The following is a 16935-nucleotide window of genomic DNA, read 5'->3' as shown; positions in this document are numbered from 1 at the left end:
TTGCATTTCAGTTCAGCTTTAAAAGACTTAATACATCTGAATTTAGATCATCTCCGTTTTAAAGTTCATTTGATGAAAATAACTATTTTTTTTTGACCCGTTTAAACAAACACGCACTGATTGCTTATTCGTTGCCTGACAAGACCAGTGAGGCCTGGTCCCTGTCTTCTGAAGTTCCTCTACAAATTCACCTAGTCTCAAGGTCAGGCTTTGCTCCCTAGCGGCAATGGTGGGACCACTAAGTGAGAGGCACTTGCTTTTTTAGTCCCTGAGCGACTCCAAAGCTGAATATTGTCATTCATTCTGTCTTCAACACTCAGCCGGTGCTTGGTACCTTAATACAACATTGATGACTAATGAATGAATGACAAATTGGAGGAATTCTGAAGAGTCTAGCTTCAGTTCTGTTTTCTTATAATTAAAATGTTTTCAAATATACCCATCTCATAAACTCCCTGCATGTGAAGTTTTTTTTTTTTTTTTGTAAATGCATATTTCTTGTAAACGACCACAATTCTGTAATGATTGCTTCAGTTTCTTCTCAGTGCCAAACATTGGAGGTACAAACATAAATTTAACACGATGCTTTTTGAGGTGTTCCTGGTCCAATGGAGATAGACAAGTAGGCAACCTATTTCAATTACAAGTGATAAGTGGCAATAGAAATTTGTTTAAAGTACAATAAAAATTCAGAGTAAAGAACCACTAAGAAAAGTGTATGTTGAGAAGAATTCATAAGCCTCAAACTCTCCTATCACAAATCATTCAGCTAGTGGGGACTTTGAATGATTGAAGATATGGTCCAATTACAAATTAAAATACGATGATGAGGAAAAGAGCTTGGAGGATAATCTCAAAACTATTATATTAACCCTAAATCCAAGTTTGAAGCAAGAATAGCAAGTCAGCCTAGCAAGATATCTAGAAGCCTCCCTAGGCTTCTTTTTCTTTCTTTTCTTTTCTTTTTTTTTTTTTTTTTTAGAGATGGAATTTCACCATGTTGCCCAGGTTGACCTTGAACTCCTGAACTCAAGTGATCCACCCACCTCAGCCTCCCAAAGTGCTGGTATTACAGGCATGAACCACCACACCCGCAGTCACTCACCAGGCTCTGCAGACTTTAATTGAAATATCTCTCCACTTATTCCTCTTCTTGCCATCCCCATTACTGTGCAACTTTGGAGATGAGGTAGGAAAAAACTGAAAAGAGGCATCTAGTTCTTTCCTCCAGCCTCATGTCTATTCCTCCCCACAAAGTGTGCTAATCTGATTGAACAAAGTGAATGCTCTATCATATAACTCTAAATACCAGGAAAGCATACTACCACCCTCAAACATTTGAGAATTATATACCCTGGCAAGTTATCTTTCATGTGTAAAAGATAATTTTATATATACAATGATCCAGAAAATATATTCCCCATACTATTCTATTTTGAGATGAATCATTGGGAAACTATTTGTCAACATATTGAAAAAGAAGCAAAATTAGGAATCCAAGAAAGGGGAGAATAATGGCATAAACATATAGGCAATGCTGGCTAAACCAATCAATTTAGAGAGAAGGACACATAATTCCCGGAAATGTAGTTATAAAACTGAATATTAATGTCAAAAACGGTCAAAAGAATATTTGTCAAAAGAGTATTGTTCTTTGAAAAAAATATTTATTGAGGACTTCTTCTGTGACAGGCACTGTTTCAGTAATCAAGACAAACAAATGCCTGCCCATGAGGGACACATGTTCTAGTGGAGGATCATAGAAAACAAACAAGTTAATGATTTTTATTTTTTATTTTTTTATTATTTTATTTTATTTTTTTTTTGAGAAGGAGTTTCGCTCTTGTTACCCAGGCTGGAGTGCAATGGCACCATCTCAGCTCACCGCAACCTCTGCCTCCTGGGTTCAATCAATTCTCCTGCCTCAGCCTCTTGAGTAGCTGGGACTACAGGCGTGCGCCACCATGCCCAGCTAATTTTTGTATTTTTAGTAGAGATGGGGTTTCACCATGTTGACCAGGATGGTCTTGATCTCTTGACCTTGTGATCCACCCACCTCGGCCTCCCAAAGTGCTGGGATTACAGGCTTGAGCCACCACGCCCGGCAAGTTAATGATTTTTAAATGATGGGATAAAGAAGGTAAACCATAACAACATACAAGTTCCCTGCCTGGGCTTTTTCATCCTGTGGGCTGTTGTGAACAACATTTATGATGTGTTGTGCCATTGCCTACTGCAGAAGATGAAATAATTCACTCCTATAGTAAATGATGGCATACTGCTGTGTTTTTTGACTTCTCGTGCCTTAAAAAAAAAGTCTCCTGTTGTCAGATTGTAAACTGTTTTAAAACTGTATTCATAGAATTGGTGAACAAAATAAGAACTTTAAAATGATCTAATCCAAATAAATACCTAGAGTTTGAGTGACTGGGCTCAAATTACTCCGCAATTGAAGAATAGAATCAAATCTTGCTGCTATCTGTGAGCCTTTCTGTGGGAATTCTTGGTTAATTCTATTTTGCTGTTTTTATTCTTCGGTAGCCACAAAACCAGATTAGCTAATGTTATTAGGACTGTAAATTCCTTGAGAGTACTTTATTCACTTTTATATCTCCAAGTAACATAGTATCTCCAACAAGATACGTTTATGTCTCCCAGCAGATACCTATTTAACTTGAGGCACAATATGAGTAAATGAACGCTGAGTTAGGATTTGGAAGGCATTCATTGATACATAGATTCTTTTACATAATTTTCTTTGCAATTTTCCTTATTTTCTAATTCTTAGGAATAGTTTGAGGAGTTGAAGTTCCTTAAAGCTGAGCCTCAGGTAGGTGAGGTGTTACTATACAAGCAGTATATGCTTATAAATAGAGAGCAACTGGCCTTGGTGTGTATCTTTAACAACAAGAAGAAAAAGGATCCAGGGAAAGAAAACAATACTAGTGGGGGAAAAAAGAGAACTGAGGGTTTAATGTCTTAAAAAGGAAAATAATTACATTCTGATTGTCTAGACTTCATTACATAGCTGTAACATAGAATGCTTTTCTGGGTACATGTTAGCTGTTCTTTTAAGAAGACAGGTAAACTCTAAATCATATTAGTAGCTGTGAACTGACTCATTGTGGTGTCTATTTGGATATAGGCTAGTTCATGCTAAGCAGTAGTGCTTGAATGATAGATGTTTAGAAGTAGTTTGTCAGTAAAAAATACCCTAGGCTCAAAGCCATAAGTATGCATAGATTTTTATGCCTTGTTCTTGCAAGCTGTTTTCTCTGGGTATCTGAAACACATCATGGAAAACACTTTGACTAAATATATCCTACTCATGGAAAAACTCCTTCTTGCTGTCTTCTACTGGGGGACTTGATGAATCTGCAAGAGGCACCTCAGGTAAGCCTTGACTTGCTCAAGGTTCTGCCTTGCTAGAGTTATACAGAGAATAAAATATCCATGTACAGTGAATTATATACCAGATCCAAGTTCACAGTTTTTGCCTGGAAGTGAACTTTCAGGCAGATCAGCTGAAAGATCAGCAGAGCTAATTGGAAACCAGGACTGCCCCCGCTTTCCATGTGGTGTTCCTGACATTGTCTGGATACTGTTTTGGGAAACAGAAGCTCCTATTCTACATTCTGTGGGTATTCTGTGAAGTCGTCTGATGCCTTCTACAGTTCCCCTTCCTGGAACCAAGACCTATCATCCTTCCTGGTGCCAAGGACTGGAGTTGGAAATACTTATTTTCTTATTTCAGAGACCCTGAAGGAGATAGTAGCTTTACTGTGCTCTGGCTGTACACATTTCAAAACATAGATTTTTTATTTTATTTATTTATTTATTTTATATTTTAGCAAATGAATGGTAAAGAATCAGAATGGAAATGCTGATAATAAAACAAATATTCCCCCTCTGCCTCCCTCTCATCCCCAGTTCTGATTCTCAGAGCAACCAGTTCTGATTCTCATTCTTTCTGACTTCCTGTAGTTCGAAAGTCCAGCTGCTGTTTCCTTTCTCTCCTGTACTCACTTAAAATATGAATATTAGTCCTTTAAATATACATTAATTTGTGAGGTGGAAAGTGTTATCACTGAGATTTTTTTTTTTTGGCTAGAAAACCCTAGAGTTCACTTGCCTAAGGTTTTCTTAGAGTCCTGCAAAGCAATACACATCCAGTAATTTGTATTATATGATTTTTAAAAAGCTTTCATTTATCGAAAAAAGTACTATGTACCAGGCATGCAATGCATTAACTTCATGTAATAATGTGCTCAAATGAATTAAGTAGATGTAATGCTTACTTTACTTGCATTAACTTGCATAATCCTCATTTCAACCCTATATGGTGGGTACTATGATTTTCCTTATTTTAAGGATATGGAGAAACTGAATCGTAGATGGTCAATAACCTGAGCAAGATCACACAACTAGTAAGCAGACTGTGTGTGGGGGGGGGTGGTGCGTGTGTGTGTGTGTTTAAATTTTGGGATCGTTCTTAACATACAGGTTTATACAGATTTGTTTCCTTTTAAAAAATGGTTACTAAATATTCAGTCATTCAGAAACACCATGATGTGTTTAACTATTCCCATATTTTGAGACATTACATTCTTTACTATAAATAGCATTGTACAGATATCATTGTACATGGTAGTCAGCTATATTTGTCTTTGCTTGGGTAGAATCTTTGAAAGTGAAATTCCTGGGTTAAAGAGTAAAACACGCTGTTTTTGTAAAGGGCAGTACCTTTTGATTCCAACCTCCCATCTGTATATGTCTTACTATACTCTCATCATACTGCTTATTGATAAATTTTATTTGTCCAGTTTGTCAGCTGAAAATGGTATTTGGTTCTCTTCTGCAATTATAGAGGCAGTAGGAAAAAAAGGAAGTGGTGTTTTGTTATAAATTTATATAACTATGATTATTGGTTGTGTATACTTTCACATTTTTTTAACTTTCCATTATCTGCTCATCTACCAAGGTGAGCCGTCTTCTTGTTTTGTTTATCTACTTAGCAACTATTCACTTTACTTCTGAAAACAGCCAAGGGGTTTTCTATCCTCTTATCTCTTCCTCCCTTAAATACATCAAAGCTTCCCGAGGGAAAATCCTGTCTGAAACTGGAGATGAGAGACTGCAAAAAAGAAGCCAGTTATGGCATCTGAGTTTCCTACATCAAAAGCAACCTAAGCCAGCCTCTTCCCTAGGCTATTGTAGGTCAGCAGGCCTCACTGAGTATAAAAGACTTCCTTACTGATATATTCTTTTGACCACTTTGAAATTACAGTGTCATTGTTATTTCAATACTAATACAAGAAAAACTTCAGCCAAATTAAATTTATTTTTATTTATTTATTTTTTTGAGACGGAGTTTCGCTCTTGTTACCCAGGCTGGAGTGCAATGGCACGATCTCGGCTCACCGCAACCTCTGCCTCCTGGGTTCAGGCAATTCTCCTGCCTCAGCCTCCTGAGTAGCTGGGATTACAGGCACGTGCCACCATGCCCAGCTAATTTTTTGTATTTTTAGTAGAGACGGGGTTTCACCATGTTGACCAGGATGGTCTCGATCTCTTGACCTTGTGATCCACCCGCCTCGGCCTCCCAAAGTGCTGGGATTATAGGCGTGAGCCACCGCGCCCGGCCTAGCCAAATTAAATTTAAAGGAGTTGAATTGAGCAGTGAATGTTTTGCAAATTGGGCAGCCCCCTAAATCACCGCAGATTCACAGAGACTCCAGCGCAGTCACGTGGTGGAAGAAGACTTACAGACAAAAAAAAGGGAAATGACGTACAGAAATTGGAAATGAAGTACAGAACGGCTGGATTGGTTACAGCTCGGGGTTTGCCTTATTTGAACGCAGTTTTAATACTTAGCAGTGTGTGAATGGTTGAAGTATGGCCTCTGGGATTGGTCAAGGCTTAGCTGTAGTTACAGATGCATACTCCTAAGTTACGTTTTCAATTTTGTCTGACTTTCATGCTAGGTTACAGTTTATCCCCAAGGACTCAAATATAGAAGTATGGAGTCCTTCTCAGACCGTATTTAGTTTGCTTTAGCAATACCAAAATACTAAAAGTAAGGGTGATTTTTAAAAATGTTTTATTTTATGTTAATTTTAAACTCACAAAAAGTTGCCAAAATTGTTTGCTGAGTTCCCATGTATCCATCACTCAGCTTCTTCCCATAATAACAACTTACTTGACCATTGAGCTTATTAATATCTGAAAATTGACACTGGTACATTGTAAACTGAACTATGGACCTTATTCAAAATTTATCAATTTTAATATTCATATGAGTATTTTTTAAAAGTACACATTTCCTCATGTTAGGCAATTTGTACAATGTGGTTAGATTGTTTTGCTAATTAGAAAATAAATATTAAAAATACCTAAAAATATATCAGGGTGCGGTGGCTCACGCCTGTAATCCCAGCACTTTGGGAGGCCGAGGCGGGTGGATCACGAGGTCAAGAGATCGAGACCATCCTGGTCAACATGGTGAAACCCCGTCTCTACTAAAAATACAAAAAATTAGCTGGGCATGGTAGTGCGTGCCTGTAATCCCAGCTACTCAGGAGGCTGAGGCAGGAGAATTGCCTGAACCCAGGAGGCGGAGGTTGCGGTGAGCCGAGATCGCGCCATTGCACTCCAGCCTGGGTAACAAGAGTGAAACTCCGTCTAAAAAAAAAAAAAAAAATATATATATATATATATATATATCAAGCGTTACCTAGGTTTTTAGGCAATGTCAGTGGACATTAACATTGTCAGGAGCTTGTTTTACTTTTAGAGTAGAAAATGTGGGAAAGAACATTTACCTCTGGCATTTTGAGAGTGGATTGGGCGTTTAGGTTAATTATTATATCTTACTCATTATTTAAGACAGGTTAAAATGTAACTTCTTGCCATGTTCTCATGTACCACGAAGGCATTTGTTCCTACCCTCATCCGTCACCAGTGGTTGAGGTCAGTCAGCTTAACAGGTTTCTAAAGGCCGTTTCCAGGCAGCTGTGTTTACCCTCCTCTCCAAATGCTCATTGGTACTTCCTAAGCAAAAATATGACAAGGAACACTTCACTTATCTGTATTTAAATATAAAAGCCCTTAGTTTAGTGTCTCTTTTTGTTTTCTCTAATTTTAACCTATGACAAAAAGAAAAAAAAACCAGCAATAACAAACAAAAAACAATTTGAAAACAAACATAGAGGTGAACCAAAAGCAACCCCTAATATTCAGAGCTCTGATGTTGTAGTTGATTTTTTTGTTTTCTGCTTTTTGTTTTAGAGATGGGGGTCTCTCTATGTTGTCCCCAAACTGATCTCAAACTCCTGGCTTCAAACTAGTTTCCTACCTTTGACTCCCAAAGTTCTGGGATTACAGGAATGAGCCACCACTCCCAGCCCTGATATTACTTAAACAAAATTTATTAAACAAAAAATGGGTACCACTGTGGAGTGGAACGTAAGGGAGCTAATATTTATTGACATCTACTATGGCTAGATGCCATACTAGGTGCTTTGAATGGCTCAATATAATCTTGGTGGTGTAGTCAAAAGTGTACTCATGGGGCCGGGTGCGGTGGCTCAAGCCTGTAATCTCAGCACTTTGGGAGGCCGAGGCGGGTGGATCACAAGGTCAAGAGATCGAGACCATCCTGGTCAACATGGTGAAACCCCGTCTCTACTAAAAATACAAAAAATTAGCTGGGCATGGTGGCACGTGCCTGTAATCCCAGCTACTCAGGAGGCTGAGGCAGGAGAATTGCCTGAACCCAGGAGGCGGAGGTTGCGGTGAGCCGAGATCGCGCCATTGCACTCCAGCCTGGGTAACATGAGTGAAACTCCGTCTCAAAAAAAAAAAAAAAAAAAAAGTGTACTCATGATGTTGACCTTGACACAAATGTCTCATAGTGTTTAATGAATAGGGATCACAGTGTAAAGGGGCAAAAGAAGCATTGTAAAGCCAGAGGCAGAAGGTACAAACCAGCTTCTGGCTAATTCGGTGATATTGTACTGTTAGATCCTCTCCCTTTAATTATCATAATTTTATTCTCTGAATAATTCGTAATTTTTTAAAAATAAAGAATTGAAAAAACATAGGAACGTATAAGTAAAAAGCAAAAGTCCTCACTTTCCCCATACCCTGATTCTTCTCCCTAGGGGTAATTGTAATTAACTTATTAATGTGCCTCCTTTCTGTCTCTCACAACTTAAATAAAAGATAGAGTTGAAATTTTGCTAGTAAACAATATGATTCTAATAAATCTTTTTCAGATGTAAATTACTTACTCTTCATACTGATTGTTTTACCTTGGTAAATTATATTTCCTAACTTCAAATATTGGATCTCTTAGATCATATGAGGAATAATATATCGTTATATGTATATATTTCTTTCTGGCTTAGAATTTAATAAAAGTAGTTAAAATTGACTGAGTTTAAAAGTTACTAAAGTTTATTACTGTGTGCTAGGTTCTTTGACTATATTATCATACAATAACATGTTTAATCTTCATGACAACCCTTTAAACTAGGTGCTAAAACTCTCCCTATTAGAAAGTTGGGAAATTTGAGGCACTGAGAGGTCAAATAAATTGGCTAAGACCACAAAGATACTAAGTGGTGATGCTAAAATTCAAACCCAAAAGTAATATCCCAAGATCCCAGAACCAGAACTGTTAACCACTATACAGTACTGCAGCTATTGAGCTAGTGAAAGGGCAGGGTACACACACACACACACACACACACACACACACACACACACACGAAGCTGGTAATATCCTAGAAATCACAGTTTTGCTCCCAGAACAAGGAGATTTTCTACTTCCTATGAAAAAACTTATTTTATTGTTTGTTGTTTGGGTTTTAGAAAGAATTTGACTGAAGTTCACAAGGCAGAAAAAAAGACCAAAGCAAGGTTCAGAGCAGGAGTGGGCGTTTATTAGAAAGCTTTAGAACAGTAATCAAAGGAAGGAGAGGAAATAAAGGAAGAAAAGTACGCTTGGAAGAGGACCAAGCAGGCAACTTGAGAAACCAAATGTGCCTGTATTATTGCTATTCTTAACTAATAAAGTTGATGTTTTCTCATGAGTTTGGATCGTAATCCCGAAAGACCTGAATACCATAATCCTGGATGTTACAATCCCAAAAGATCAAAATCCCTGAAGTCCAAATCCCTGAAGTCTAAAATCCCCCAAACTCACAATCATATGATAATTAAATCATGTTTGGTGGAACTATTACCCTGTTATTTTATTTGAAAATTAAGTGTGAGTGATTAAGGAGATGCCTGTGGATGCCAGGTTGACCAGGGGTGAACTTGTGGACTCAATTATAGGTGTCAACTTAACTGAATTAAGGAATGCCAAAAAAAAAACCTAGTAAAGAATTATTTGGGAGAGTATCTGCAAATATGTTTTCAGAGGAGATTGCTCTATGAGCCTGAGTGGTCTCGGTAGGGAGAATCTGCCCTCAATGTTGGCGGCACCATCCAATCAGCTAAGGGCTTGGAGAGGATAGGTACAGAAAGCAAACTGATCTCCTTGAGAGTGGAGAAACTTTTCTTTTGCTTCCTTGGACACCAGAACCCCTAATTTGCTGGCTCTTGGACTCCAGACTTACATCAGTGGTCTCCCAGGTCCTGGCGCTCTCAGACTGAGAGTTACAACATTTGCTTCCCTTGTTCTCAACATAAAAAAATTGAAACTTCCTCAATAAATGAAAAGATGTCTTTTTTCTACATCTGCAGTTGTGAAGAAAATTTCACAAGGCCTCAGCTCTTTGGGAGACTGCAAATGCCATGGCAACCCGTTGCAATCTTTGATTGGTCCTGTCAAAAGACTTATGTTGTCCTTCATAGTACTTCAGATGACTGTAGTTACAAAACTAAGTGCACACAATTACCAACTACGGTGATATGCATTTATACATTTTGCTTTTTGACCTATTTATGAATATGGTTTGTCTGCTCATAACTGTTGTACCTGTGACACTCTATAGATGAGTGTTTATTCTTGCAAAAATATGTAGATTTTACATATTTTATTTTGTAAACTGGTCTATGACAATAGACCTTTACACAATAAAATAATGACAATACACCTTTATATGATAAAAATATTTTATTATGTCAAGTGGTCTATGAAGTATTCTGTCCTGTTTTTATATTTCTCAAATAAATATCCTTTTAAAATGTAAATAAATGTTATTTAAAGAATTTTAAGTCATCTTTACCATAATTTATATTTTCAAGATTTTTTTTTTTTTTTGGAGACAGAGTTTCGCTCTTGTTACCCAGGCTGGAGTGCAATGGCGCGATCTCGGCTCACCGCAACCTCCGCCTCCTGGGTTCAGGCAATTCTCCTGCCTCAGCCTCCTGAGTAGCTGGGATTACAGGCACGCTCCACCATGCCCAGCTCATTTTTTGTAGTTTTAGTAGAGACGGGGTTTCACCATGTTGACCAGGATGGTCTCGATCTCTTGACCTCGTGATCCACCCACCTAGGCCTCCCAAAGTGCTGGGATTACAGGCGTGAGCCACCGCACCCGGCCTATTTTCAAGATTTTGATCTTTTAAGATTTCAACATTTGGAATTATGGCATGTGGGACTGTTTCCTTCAGAACTATTATAAGCTCCCTTTATCCATAACTTTTATGGTTTTCTTTCCTCTTGTGTTGGCCTTTGGCAAAATAAAAACCAAACGAAAGAAGCCCTTTGTCTCTCTTAGTGGTCTCTATGCATGGAATGTGTGGAATTATATCTTGTGGCCCAAGTGTTTTAGCCTTCATTAGTTTATTAAAGTCACATTTCCATTTAATGTACAGTTTCAACAGTCAGAGCCTCTATCCCATAAGACCAAAGACATTTTAGTCATTTTTCAACTTTTCTGCTTTCCAGCTCTGTCTGGGAACTGCTGGGTAACGTGCCGGTGTTCCTCAAGTCAGTCCTGGTTACCGCTCCCGGTCTCAGTGAGTGGTAGGGCTTCATTCCATTGCTTCATTCTCCTGCAGGACTCCTCTTCCGTTTTGAGACCAGCTTCTCCCAAGTGTCACTTGCTTTTCCTTGGCCCGTTTCACCTCAAACATGATAACAGACCATTCTCTCCAGTGGGAGCAGAGATTAGGCTATAATGTTTATTAAAATTTATCAGATAGTTTAGGATTATAAATCGTTCTATTATAAGGACACATGCACACGAATGTTCACTGCAACACTGTTTACAATAGCAAAGACTTGGAACCAACCCAAATGCCCATCGACGATAGACTGGACAGGGAAAATGTGGCACATAAACACAATGGAATACTATGCAGCCATAAAAAACGATGAGTTTGTGTCCTTTGTAGGGACATGGATGAACCTGGAAACCATCATTCTCAGCAAATTGACACAGGAACAGGAAATCAAACAACACATGTTCTCACTCATAGGCGGGTGCCAAGCAATGAGAACACATGGACACAGGGAGGGGAGCATCACATACTGGGCTCTGTTGGGGGAACTAGGGGAGGGACAGCAGGGAGTGGGGAGTTGGGGAGAGACAGCATGGGGAGAAATGCCAGATATAGGTGATGGGGAGGAAGGCAGCACATCACACTGCCATGTGTGTACCTATGCAACAATCTTGCATGTTCTTCACATGTACCCCAAAACCTAAAACGCAGTAAAATATATATATATTTTAAAAAAGAAATTTATCAGATAGTTTAAGAAGAACAGAAGGGAATTATAATACAGAAAGCCTAAAACTGGAGTCTATGGATAGCCACTCCAGAGTCCACAGATGCAAGCGCCTCTGCAGATGGCACTCTCAGCTCCGAACCCAGCTACAAATTGTAGGGTATTGCTTCCCTCCAAAAAGGATTAGACTTGCACATAACTATGCCACTGATTCACAAAGTCCAGGGAAAGGAAGGTGTTTCCTTTTCCACCCTGCCTACACTGAGCCCGTAAAGTCCCCATTTCCTGGCCCAATTATTTAGGGAATAATTGCAGGTGGGGATAAGGTCTCATTGGTTGACAGAGAGCCCTCACTTCCTCCTCCACATCTGTAGGGGTATGAACTTGCTTTTTGGAATCCCCAGACCATTGAGATACATCGGCACACTCCTCATGTATGCCATTGTTTGGTCTTATGTGACTCCACGTGTAACTTCAACAATACAGATTTGTTTAGATGCTTTTTAAACTTTGGTTGCTTTATTGCACTGACACTTTTATTCAGTAGAAATTAGGAGAGCAGACATCTACCTCTTGTTCCCAGTCTAAGAACAAAGCCCTTAAGCCAGTATTAAGTATGATACTATATTCAGTGGGAGTGCTTTTGTTTTTGTTTATTAGGAATAGGTGCGGAATTTAGCAAACATTGTCTCCATATCTATTAATATGATGATTTAGTATTTATCTTTGATTACACTGACTTGTTTTCAAATATTAAACAACCTTGCATTCCTGGAATAAAACCTACTTGTGCCGGGCGTGGTGGCTCAAGCCTGTAATCCCAGCACTTTGGGAGGCCGAGGCGGGCGGATCACGAGGTCAAGAGATCGAGACCATCCTGGTCAACATGGTGAAACCCCGTCTCTACTAAAAATACAAAACATTAGCTGGGCATGGTGGCGCGTGCCTGTAATCCCAGCTACTCAGGAGGCTGAGGCAGGAGAATTGCCTGAACCCAGGAGGCGGAGGTTGCGGTGAGCCGAGATCGCGCCATTGCACTCCAGCCTGGGTAACAAGAGCGAAACTCCGTCTCAAAAAAAAAAAAAAAAAAAAAAAAAAAAACCAAACCTACTTTTGGGGTCACGTGATAGTATTCCTTTAGTTTATTGTTGGATTTCACTTGCTAATATTTTGCTGAGAATTTTTACATCTTAGATCTCTAGAATTAGTCTATAGTTTTCTGGTAACTTTTGGATGATTTTGGTATCGGGCTAATGGTGGCCTTAGAAAACAAGCTGGAAATATCCTTCTCATCTGTTTTCTGAAAGTTAAGTGTCTTGATTTTACTATAGTTTATAAAGAGTGTGGAAGTTTGTTTGGCAGACATTTAAGTTACCTATGGATCAGCTTGATACTATGGAGGCTTGTTTTTAAACTGTTAGGGCAGGTCTAAAGTGTTCTTGCTCTAAGGCTGATTTATACATATTAGCAAGATTTATACTTCTGGGAGATGTATTGAAACCCCAGGTCTTCAACAGGATCTGTATGCAATGGCTGACTTGAATTTGAATATCTCCAGATTCCCTTTGGGTTCTGAGAATCGTTTCATCTACATCTCCTCTCAGTGGTTCTTTGGTGCCCTCCTATCTTATGTGTACCCCACACATTCCAGCTGGCAGAGCTTTCCTGAACTCTAATCCTGTCTTTTCAACTCAGTGAGACTGCAGTGTTCCGCTTGGACTTATACTTCCCATGTGTTCCAAAAATCCCTTCAGGAAGAAAGTCAAGGCAATTGTAATGATCATCTTCTTTCTTAGTTTAAAAGGATCATATTCTTGTGCCTATTTCCTAATGTCTAAAAACTGGTTTCTCCTGTCTTGTTCAGTTTTCTAGTTGTTTACATTGGCACACGTAGAATTGTTTATTGTGGCCTCAGAACCTTTTTACATAATCAAGCATTGTGAATAATTCCTACCATATCAGATTAAAATAGGTGCTTTAAATGGTGAAGATGCAGGCTGACCTGCATGGTATTGCATATTTAGAAGCAGTTTCAAAAATTCTGAACGTTCCTTTAAACTTTACTACATTCAATATTTTGTAATTATAGTATTGGAATTGTTAAAACTGTTGTATCACAGTTCAAACAAACATTTCCTAAATACTCTATAAAGATTCTGAATCAGTGGGTTGGGGTGGAGTGTCTGGGCTCAAATTCAGGCTTTCCCATTATTAACTATGTCACAGTGAATAGACAATGTCATCTTTCTTAACCTTCCTCATCTCTACAAATAGCACTGGATTGTTGCAGAGCTCAGATTAAATAAAGCGGCAGGATATGCCCTATACCTGCAACCAAGAAAGGACTAATAGTCCCTAGTGTAAAATTCCCTAAATCATTTCTTAACCTCAAAAGGGAGAAGGGTCCCCTTTATAGCTTCCATAGCACCTTCTACATATATCTGTCTGGGCCATAGCCTGTGCACCCGTGCATGTAAAAGGGGCCCCTGGGAGCAGTGGGACACACTATACTTACTCATACCAGCAGGTAGAGTCTGCTAGTTTACTTGTGCACTGCAAACCTCTAGAGGTTCATCTTTCAACTCTGTATCTTCAGTGCATAAAACAGTTCAAGACATATTGCAGAAAATAATTTAAGGGTTGTGATATTGTGTAATGTATATTTGGTCTTCTTCCCTGTTTCCTGGTGTCCAACCTCTAAAATCCATGGACTCTCCAAAGTGATGTACCTTTTTGTTTGATAATGAGTTGATTGGTGGCTAGTGGTCCTAGGTAGTTTCAGGATGGGGGCTGGTCAACCAGAAAGACAAAGGCAGGATTAGCAGGCTGGAATTTTTCAGCCTCCTCCCACACCCTGCCACCTCCAGGGAGTGGACAGGGGCTGAAGGTTTAGTTGATCACCAGTGGCCATTGGTTTAATCGATCATGACTCTGTAATGAAGGCTCCATAAAAACCAAAAGAACTGGATTCCGAGAATTTCCAGGTTCCTGGAGGGTGGCATGACTGTGGGGGGCATGAAAGCTCCACTCTCCTTCCCACATGCTTGCCTTATATATCTCTTCATCCATATCTTTTGTAGTATCTTTAATAATAAACTGGTAAATAAACCTGAGTTCATGGGCCGGGCGCGGTGGCTCACGCCTGTAATCCCAGCACTTTGGGAGGCCGAGGCGGGTGGATCACGAGGTCAAGAGATCGAGACCATCCTGGTCAACACGGTGAAACCTCGTCTCTACTAAAAATATAAAAAATTAGCTGGGCATGGTGGTGCGTGCCTGTAATCCCAGTTACTCAGGAGGCTGAGGCAGGAGAATTGCCTGAACCCAGGAGGCGGAGGTTGCGGTGAGCCGAGATCGCGCCATTGCACTCCAGCCTGGGTAACAAGAGCGAAACTCCGTCTCAAAAAAAAAAAAAAAAAAAAAAAAAAAAGAGAAAAGAAATAAACCTGAGTTCTGTGAGCTGCTCTACCAAATTAATCACACCTCAGGCAGGGGATGTGGGAACCCTGATTTATAGCCAGTTGGTCAGAAGCACAGGTAAAATAAGCCGGGGCTTGGCATCGGAAGCGGGAGGGCAGTCTTGTGGGACTGAGCCCTCATTCTGTGGGATCTGATGCTATCTCTAGGCAAATAGTCTCAGAATTGAATAGAATTAAAGGACACCCAGCTGGTTTCTGCTGCAGAATTGCTTGTTGCATGGGGAAAACCGCACACACCTGGTGTCAGAATTGCTTCATTGCCTGTGGGCAGAAATCCTCACACATTTTGGAGACCAGACCAGAGGTCACAGAAGTGTTCCATGTGGATTGTGTTGCAGAATGTAGAGAGTAGGAAAAATGTTTGGGTTTTTCTGTATCTTTATGATGGCTTCCTTTTTTGTTAAATAGACCGATGAATGAAGATGATATGAAAACATAGAAGCCTCAGACCCATTTGCTGCTGCTCCCTCTCCCCCTCCTCCTTCTCCTCCTCCTAGTCTTCTTCTTTGATGTATTTTGCATGTTTACCTTGATGCACTCCTGACCTCTCTTTCTAGATGCAGGTTTGAACAGGTTAGGAAATAGATGTTTACAAGGCTTTCAAAATCCTCCTAAGTGTAAGTGGATGATTCACATCAGGGCAACCTGAGACTCATGTCTCCACTTTGAATGTTCCACTAGCCATGAGGAAGAAAGATCACCTTAGGGCATGCCTGCAGACTTACAATTTCACAGAGAAACAAACCTGTAAAAGGACAGTACCATTCATTATTATATTCGTACATTCTTAGCACACAGTAATCAATAGGTATTTGATGGATACATTTTTTTACTATCTCTCACTGAACTACTGTTACTTTCTCTTTTCAGCATTCTACAGGACTGGCCTTTTTAGTGTGTATCTGTGTAATTTAAAGAGCACAGAGTGTAAAATTTGTTCTTACTTTGATTTGGAAAGTCTACTGCTATTAAATCTACTGTTGGGGTGACCCTAACTTAACCTTCCTGGGTTTGGGTATTAGCTCTTCTTGCATCTGTCCTAAATATTGGTGCTTCCTAGGATTTAGTGTGATGCCAGCCTATCACTCACCGTCTATGCTGCTTTGGCTATGGCATCCTTCCAGTGGCATCAAAAATTTGTTACCCTTGATCGCTACCTCCTGACCTCTCTCCTGAGTCTAGACCTCTGTTTTAGCTCTCCTGGATACATTTGCCTGGAAACCTTAGAGGCACCTTAGACTCAGCCTGTCGCTGAAGAAGCATCTCTACAACATGCTATTTCTTCCTTATGGCAGCTGTCAAATATTGAGAATATTTTAGCCACAGCAAATTATTTCTCTTAATGTATGTCTTAAAACGTAACAAAAAATGTCTTTTATTTTTTAATATGCTTAGACTCTCTATGAAAGATTAACAAATACTGCAAATGGTGGTTGCTTCTGGGGAGGAAGAAAGGTTACTTTGTATTGTTTATCTTTTGATAGCTTTTAAATTTTATGCCTTAGACAAGTATACTTCTTTATACAACAATAACTAACAGCGTAAGGAAAAGAGGGGAAATATTTATCACAAACATTCGCATACCAGAAACTGACCACTTGAGAACTCACCCACAAGGGAACTGGCCCATTTCCTTTCAAAGTATAGTTTGCTGAAAGTGAGCAAGCAGATGATTTATTCATGAGTACTTGCTCTTTTTAAACAAGCTTGCTCAAAGGCGGTGGTATTGTTTCAAGTACTCTTGGACACAAGGTTAAGGGTTCTGAACTT

Source organism: Sapajus apella, unplaced genomic scaffold (assembly GCF_009761245.1).
Source record: "Sapajus apella isolate SASKATOON/1434 unplaced genomic scaffold, GSC_monkey_1.0 scaffold2, whole genome shotgun sequence".
Taxonomy (NCBI): Eukaryota; Metazoa; Chordata; class Mammalia; order Primates; family Cebidae; genus Sapajus; species Sapajus apella.
The sequence above is the reverse complement of the archived record's forward strand: the minus strand, read 5'-3'. Positions refer to the sequence as shown.